The sequence below is a fragment of the Lathyrus oleraceus genome, chromosome 5 (genome assembly GCF_024323335.1).
Source record: "Lathyrus oleraceus cultivar Zhongwan6 chromosome 5, CAAS_Psat_ZW6_1.0, whole genome shotgun sequence".
Classification (NCBI taxonomy): Eukaryota; Viridiplantae; Streptophyta; class Magnoliopsida; order Fabales; family Fabaceae; genus Lathyrus; species Lathyrus oleraceus.
This window is the reverse complement of record NC_066583.1, coordinates 364,042,174-364,048,893: the sequence shown is the minus strand read 5'-3', so window position 1 is coordinate 364,048,893 and position 6,720 is coordinate 364,042,174.

Below are 6,720 nucleotides of genomic sequence, written 5' to 3'. Positions count from 1 at the left end.
TGTTGATGTGTAACTAAAATTTATTTTATTTTATTTCATTTATTTCAACCTTTATCAATTAATCTATTTTTGATATTTGTATGTGGTGTAAGGCCTCAACTGAATTTCCTTTTGACACGGAAATCAAAAGAACTTTGCATGCAAGACTCAGACAAGCTAGATTAGCAAGACTAGAATCAGACAAAGAGTAACCTGCCGTTCATTCAGATTCAGATCCAGAAAGAGAGGTCGAAACAATGGGTGAAAATCCACCACCACCAGAAAGACTATTAGGTGACTATGGGATGACAAATGCATCAGGTGAGAGGCTAACAATTGTGAACCAACCAGTGAATGTGCCAAACTTTCAGCTTCATCCCAGAACTATTAATTAACTTGAAAGGAGACCTTTTTCAGGAAAAATCAATGAATATGCAAATAAGAATTTACAAAGGTTTCTGACTATGAGCACCACTCTAAAGATAGAGGGGGACACTGAAGAGGTAAAGAAGCTACGAATGTTTCCTTTTACCCCATCTGAAGATGCAGAAGAATGGTTCTACTTATTACTTTCTGGGAGTATTACCACCTGGCAACAAATGGAAACCTCTTTTTTGAATGAGTATTTTCCAGCCTCACTTTTCCTTAGGAAAAGATACGACATCTTAAACTTCAAATAAAAAGAAGGTGAATCACTTGGTGATTCATACAAAAGATTCAAGAGGTTAGTTGTTGCTTTCCCGACACACAACTTGGATCAGATGGAGCAAATGCAGATGTTTGTCAATGGTCTTCGATTGAAAACAAAACAATTGATTGATACAGCAGTTGGTGGCTCATCAAACTTTTCAATAGCCACAGGTATTAAAAAGATCATTGAGGCAATAGCTTAAAATGAGCATTTGAAACAAATAAAATAAGCATAGAAGACACATTTACTGGAGAAGTAAAAAAGAAACTTAAAGTAATGAATATTGGTACGCAACGGGTAGCTCAAATTCACCCATTCCAAAATGTTAGTTGTGAAATTTGCAGCGGATCTCATTGGACTGTATATTGTGTTGCAATCACACAACAAATGGAAGAGATAAAATTTCTGAAGCAGAACAACCCTTATTCTAACACTTATAATCCAGGCTAGAGGAATCATCAATTTTTTTCCTGGAAAGATCAACAAGGGAATGTTCAAAAGCAGGGTCATATTCAATATCAGAACCAGCCACATTAATATGAGCAACCAGCAGCCAAAAAGGTCGATTGAGGACTTGATGCGTGATTTTCGCAAGTATATGAACGCGTCAGAGTAATATAAAAGATTGTCGAATCCACAGAGACCAAGTGTCAATCTATCGTTTTCTATTGTTATGGTGTTTATCTAAGGTAATCAAAATAGGGATTTTTAGAGTGTGCAATGAAAAGTAAAGTGTTGAATAAAGTTCAATTAATAAAGACAGGCTCGAATGTAATTCACATAATCAATTAATAATCCAAGTACTTGCTAATAGAACTACTTGTGGGCAGTGTCTCCTACTTTGAAAAGAACTAATTTAACAGGAACTGTCGCTTTCGCGTATTCAGAACCGAGTTGTACTCCCTAATCAAACCCTCTTATTGTCACTTATAAAAAGGCACGCATTGCGTTAGAGTAGTAAACCTATTTTTAAGAAATATAGTATCTTGACTAAGTTGAAAAGTATTTTAACTTGGATTTCTTAACCAAAAGAGGTTCTCACGAACCAGACTCTAAACTTATAAACGCGTCCAAAAATAGTTTTAAAATCACTTTTATTCTTAAGTTAAAAACTCCTAATGAACTAAACAAAGCGCTTTCGCTGTTTTTGAAATAGTTAAAAACAACTAAGTTTAAAAAGACGTTGGACGGCTTTCGATCTTACCCAACGGAAATTAAGTGCGGGAAAACTTAAGTTGAAAGTCAAAATAGCCCTTAAGTGTTTCTACGAACAATTGTACGGATTATCGGTTCAATTACGATCTTACATTCTAACCTTATAGGTTTAGTTAGACATGGTAAAGTAAAGGTGCATTTTAATTTAAATAAAAGTAGTGCGAGTGCGAGAAATAAATAAAAGTAGTGCGAGTGCGGAAAATAAATAAAATAAAGCGAGTGCGAGAAATAAATAAAAGTAAAGCGAGTGTGGGAGATAAATAAAGTAAAGACAGTGCGAGAAATAAATAAAGTAAAGCGGGTGCGTGAAATAAATAAAGTAAAGCGAGTGCGGGAAATAAATAAAGTAAAGTGCGAGTGCGGGAAAATAAAATAGATAAAGGCAAAGCAATAAAAACCTGCTCCAATCGGAGGGTTGAATAAAATGCTAAGCGGAAATGAAAATGGCGGTAGGATTAACTTCCTTCCAAAGTGCTCCAAACTCGATTACAGACTCGATCACAAACTCGATTACACAATTGTGGTAACACCCCAATGCGAAGTGATTACCACTTTAAAATACTGAATATATGCCTAAGTGAAACTAAGTTTGCTCTGAGTTTGCCTCTGCTCTAAGTTTGGATGATTAAACAAATGAATTCGAGTCTCTATTTATAGGCAAGTAAAATAATGGAAATGACAAGGATGCCCTTTAGTTTGAAATTGGGAGGGAAAACTTTCCTTCTTGTGGCGTCCGCCACAAGGCCAATCTGTGGCGCCTTAGTGGAAGTAGTGGGGAATGTGGCAGTTGAGGGAAGTTGAGATAGGACACGTCATGGCAGGGCCCATGGCGCCAGCCACAGTGGGAGCCACAAGTGTAAAATGCTGAATTTTAGGGTTTTTAGCTCGTTTTCACTCCTTTTCTCGATTGGGGCTCCGATTAGACTGAAAACCTGAAAACAAAGAGAAACATAGTAATAACACAACAAAATGACAATAAAACAACTAGAATGCATGCGAAATCAGAGTCGAAAATATGGTGAATTTTAGTGTCATCAAATTCTCCCACACTTAAACCCTTGCTTGTCCTCAAGCAAAACATTAAAAAGCTCATAGAAGAAAAACTGGTGTCAACGAGTGATTCGGGTTAAAAGATTTCTAAGTTCAAGTCGGGATGCAGTGATAGGTACTAACTGAGTGAACTAAGGGTATCATGATGACACTAATCCGCAAATACGGACATAGACTCCATTCCTATATTAACCAACCCATATTATCCCATAATACCTAGGCCTACCTCTTCATCTCTTTTTGTGTCCTTTTCATTCAGGCGCAATCACATTAAGCCTTTTATCCGTACATGCTTCATAGCAGAGTGACCTGTTAGTGATTATGATCTAAACATGGGGTTCCTGGCACATAAATCTGTGTAAACCCTTTTATTTGACCCAACTGCAGTTGTGGGGGATCGGATCGTAATCCGTCCTACCGAGTTCAGCGCTAGATACCTCTGAACCAACTAACAGTGAGTGAGTTTTTTTCTTTTTCTTTTTCTTTTGTAGCAAATTTTTACAAACTTTTTGGTTTAAATGAATTTGTGAGGGTCACCTATATTGGAGTTTCCTTTTTTTCTTTCTTTTATTTATTTTACTAGATCATTCACTTATTTTCATCGGTCCCCTACGTCGAGGATGCGTAGGCCAGAGCTGACTGCTGGAACAAACTACTGAGGACTTATACTGAAATGATGATTAAGGCCATGGTATATGGGGTTTCGGGAATGATTCTTATATTTATGAAGTCTATGGTGCTAAAACAATACTGATGTTTCAAAAAGTTCTCCCAAGTCACCGCATCCTTACTCAAACACGTCTTTAAAACCCAAAAACTTTCAGAATAACACTGTTTTCTTTTGCAAAATTTTTTTGGTAGGGCTAAAGGAATGGGGAGATTAGATTGTACTAAAGATACACTATACTGGTGACTCATCAGACTCATGCATTATCTAAAACACTAAAATCAAAATAAGCAACTAAAAAGCAGTAAAAAATAAACAAACTATCTAAAAACAACAAAGAAAATAAACAAACTAACTGAAAACAGCAAAGAAAAGCGATAAAGAAAAGCAATAAAGTCTCCTCCCACACTTAAATTGAACATTGTCCCCAATGTTTCGAAATAAGATAAGGGGAGAGTCACCTGACATCCTACTGCTGACCACTGGTGCCTTCGCCATCCTGAGGTGGATGACGGGATCGGGTACGACGACGGTCTCTCTGATCCATCCAGGCCTGTAAGGCATCCTGAGCAGTCCTCACCTCTCGAAGGTTACCCAAAATGGAACCCTGAGTGGCTTCGATGAGTGCAGTATGTTGACGGTGGTATTGTTGCTGACGGGTTTGCTGGTCTATAATCGTAAGTAGGGACTGTACAACAGTCTCATAGGATCTATCTGTCCTCCGCTGCGATTCTTGCATGAAGCTCATGTTATCCTCCAGTTATTGTTGGATGTTAGAGAGTAGGTCGTCACGCCTTTGCTCTCTAGCCATGTGGTCACGCCACATCTCTTATGTAATATAAAAGCCAGGGGCAGAACCTGCAAAAGAAGAAGAAGATGGTGTGGTGTGTGATGGTGAAGGGTGATGGGGGGACACATGAGGTACGGGAGATCGCTCTCGCCGATCATATTCTTCGTCAGTGTCGTGTCCCTCCTCATCAGGAACATTAGGAGGAAGAGGACCCAAACAGGTGGAGCATCTAAAACATAGGTCCAATTCCTTTCATCACGTACATCAGTACGTCTAGTGCATGGTAAAACAACTGATGGGATAGCTACACCATGAACCATAAGCACATAGCCTCCTTCTCTCCTCAATCGGCACAATTTCATATCTCTCAGAAATTTTAGGTTGATTGTGCGAGGAGCTAAGGGATCTAGGGTAGCTATCTCATTGTTCAGGTTAAGCGCCTGAGCAATAGACGTAATCAGTCCTCCGAAAACAATCGGTCCCGCTTTATTTAGAGTTAAAGCCATATGAGCGAGCATGAACGGGACCGAATTAATTCTTCTATTTTTTAGGCTTCCTTGCAAAAATAGAAGCTCTCGAGCATTGACCTTATTTGGATTCTCCCGACCAAAAATAGTACATGCCAACAGATATCTAAAAACTCTGATGGTCGGGTTATGGATGGTCGAGGCGAGAATTCCTTCAAAAGAATTTATGGAAGTGTTTGACAATCTCTGCCAGAAGGAAAACACCTCGACCGACCAATCGGAATCCAAAGGGGCCTCACAAATAGCACCGTCCCCATGAGGAATACCTAACAAGCTTGCTAGTTCGTCGGTACTGAATTCATATTCAACAACAAACATTCTAAATCGGACAATACCAACTGTGCTAGCAGTGTTAGGATTGACAATATAGATTAAAGAACTTAAAAATCCGATTGTCAATCTCTCAAAGGTAGGTTCTTTGTTTGAAAAGATAGTATACAAGCCTAAATTATCTAATAAATAAAAAATGCTATGGTAGATACCCAAAGTGTAAAGACAATTTTCATCAACATACCTTGTCGGGAGGATCTCCCGATTTTGCAACCGTTCGATAATCTTCCTTTGCCTATCTCCCGGTTTCCCTCCTCGAAGAATAAATCCATTGAACTCCATTTTTCGGCTCTTGGAATGTGATGAAGAAGATGAAATGGGTATGAAAAAAGGTGTGATTTTTATGAGATTTGACGGATGAAGATGAAAATGGAAGTCGGGAAAATGATTTGTATGGTGTGAAGATGGGAAATGTGTGAGCTTTTGTGGGGTTCAAGGGCGTTTTTGCAAGGTGGAAAAATGGGTTTTGAAGGTTTGAAGGTGTGAAAATGGTGAAGAAAGGGAGTCTGCCCCGAGCTTATACAGACGCTGTGGCGGGCGCCACAAGGAAAAATTCGGTTGGGCCGGATTTTGGTCATTTTGGCTTGGGCTTCTCGTTGTCTTTTCGATTGGGGGGTCTGGATAGCGTTTGCATTGTAATTTCCTATTGACATAAGGCTTGCATAATTGTATAAAAATAAAATTTAAAACATTAGACTAGTAAATAAATAAATAACTAATATAATTAGGCTTTGATAAAAAAGTATAAATATAATAAACAAACATAAAATGGAAATGATATTAATGTGCTAATATAGTTAAGAAAATATCCCAAATGCAATGATATAAAATGAGTTAGATAAATGCGAGAAATATAAGCATGAACGAGACAAAATAAAATGAGATGGAAAAATCAAATTGTAGGGGGTTCGTCTTCCTGAGTAGATCCACGGAGCATGGCTATCTCCTGCGTAAGCTCTGTGATCTCCTGGTATAAACAGTCGGCCTCGGTAGCGTGTGTGAGGTCAGATACTCCCATCTGTAAGGTGAGGTCAGCCACCTCCTGTCTAAGCTCGGCGATCTCTCTACGACACTCTGCTATCTGGGTGCGGATGTCTGGGGTCTGCAGTGATAAATTGTTAGAGAATACAGTGATCCTGGGAGAAGGTGGTGTAGGTGTATACTCAGCAATAGATGGTGATCTCGGCTCCTCGATAGTCTTTCCCTGGCCCTCCAGAGCATAACTCCAGTTCACTGGGTCGTGGATGCTAGTCATCATAGGATCAGGCAATGTAAAATAATGAATCGCCTCGCTATCGATCAATAGTCTGAACTGTCTTGGATTGAACGAGGATCTCCTCATCAACCCTCTAGTCAAGCAAAAGTCGATATCCATGGTAGTGTACCCACAGTAGGTCCGGAGATGTAACAGCTTGCGAGATAGACCTAAGGCGATAGCGATCTGTGTGATGATCCCTCCTACATGAATGAC